The sequence below is a fragment of the Arachis ipaensis genome, chromosome B04, assembly GCF_000816755.2.
Source record: "Arachis ipaensis cultivar K30076 chromosome B04, Araip1.1, whole genome shotgun sequence".
In the NCBI taxonomy this organism is placed as follows: domain Eukaryota; kingdom Viridiplantae; phylum Streptophyta; class Magnoliopsida; order Fabales; family Fabaceae; genus Arachis; species Arachis ipaensis.
The window spans coordinates 10,036,485-10,038,787 of NC_029788.2; positions in this window are offsets into that span (position 1 = coordinate 10,036,485).

The window sequence follows — 2,303 nt, forward strand, 5'->3', positions numbered from 1 at the left end:
GTCTCAAATTTTTGAATGAACAAAAATGAGAATAAATTAAATTTTCATAATTTATTATAGTTTATCACCAAACAGAATATAAGAACACAAAATTTTGTGTCTATATCCTTTATGTCTTGTCTTGTCCTATTCTCAAAAACAAATGCAACCTAAAGAATTTCGAAATTTTAGAAACAAAAGGTACAATTTATACTTTATTGTATATGTATCATTTTTTTCTTTTTCGCTAGTTTATGTACTAGTTATTCTACAAACATTTCATTATGAGTAAAAATCTCTAAGAGTAAAATTATAAAAAATAAATTTATTTAGAATGAAAATAATGTGATTATGTGTAATTTACTTAGATGTGATTAAAAAATAATTGAATAACTATGTACCGTAAAAAATGATATTATTAGAGGATAAAATTAAAATTTAATTTCATATATTGTTTTTGTTCCATTGTTTTCGTTCTATTTAAGTTCCTAACATTTTAAAATCATCTCAATTTTGTCATGCCGTCAATTATGTTAACAGATTTTTAACGGCAGTACAATATTAAGTCAATTTTAAAATGTTAGGGACTTAAATAGAACGATTTAAACGTTAGGGACAACTTTAAAACTACAAAAACAATACTTTACCCTTAATACAATAAGGGAAACAATTTTTTTATTTTCTTCAAGAATGCATGATTAATAGATGGAGATCAAAGTAGTTGGAGATGAAAATTATTGGGACTATATATCGAGTTTGTACTTATCTTTTTTATTTGTTAATGCATAATAAAGTCTATGTACAACCCTTTTATTCTTTTAAATTAGTATATAAACCTAAATCACTCACACACATATGTGTATATGTATTTTTGGATTTTAAGCCATGATTTATATATCTGGTGAAATATTCTGTTTATGTTTGAAAATTCATTGTATTCTTTATTTTTATGGATTTTTTTAAAGTTTTTCTGATAATATAAATTATTCCATGCGATTATAAAGGTTAATTTTTTCATATAAAAATTAGATGGATGTTACACTGAGTTATGGACGTTAGGAGGATTATACATTGTTATGACGACGGTATTTTTTAAATTGACGACAAAAAATAAGATAGTTTGATTTATGTGGGGCAAAAATATTCGATTTTTTGCGTAAGAAAATCGGACCTACCGATTTTATGTATGTAACTTTCTTTTAATTTTGATAGAATGCTGATCGAATGGTCCGATTTGAATTCTTTAAAAAATTTGAAATGATAAAAAGATGTTTGGACCGTCCGATTTCTTTGGTTATATATATCTTAGTTTAGCCGAACTTTTTACTTCTTCTTCATCTTTCAATTTTTAGATCTTCTGAAATTCATCCTCTCTTATTTTTTTCTCCATTGTTTTAAAAGAAATAATACCAAAGTTGAGAGTGTTCAATGTGAGTATATTATCATGGATGATAGAGTTATGTTAAAAGTATATATATTATCATAGACAGATTTTATTTCAAATATCTAAAGGAGTGAAATTTATATGTAAGAATTCATTAGATATTATTATTCTATTCACACGGTTATTTGAAGAGCTAAAATGTTTGATTTGTGAGAAGATTGATTCTCAAATATCTAGGAGAATGTCGTGTATTTTGTACAGATACCCTATATTTGTGTTTGGTGGGTTCGTTCAATTTCAAACCAAATATGTAACCAATAAAGTGAGCATGCAAAAAATATTTTCAATGTATATTGAAATTCGGTCCCAAATATCATTCATCGAACTGTATATTGAGTTTGAGCAATCTGAAGCGGACCGAGATATTGAATTGAAAGATTATAACAGTAATAACGAGAGGAGTTTGAAAGTAACTATGAGGTCGTTGATTTAGGTGTAGACGAAGATCAAGTTGGCGGTACTATGGAGGTAGATGTGGTGGATGTGGCAAATGCACTAGCAAACTAGCATCTGTTTGAGGAGCCGACTTCTATGCGATTGTTGGATTTGGAGGCCATGCATGCACCAGAATTTTTTCAATATATAAATACAGATATGTAGTTTAAATATTTGTATGATAGATTAATATTGTAAATCGATTACAGTACATGACCAACATATGTGATTTGTAGAATATAATTTATTAAATATCATTGAATAACTTATTTATTTAGTTAAAATATAGGATAATTATCTGTTTATATATATTTAGTAATTATTTATGTATATTTTTTAATTTAGTAAATAACATTTGATTACTTATTTATATTCATATTTTGATCATGACAAATATTAATTTATAATTTATAATTTGTAGACAAATTTTAACTTTTAAGATATA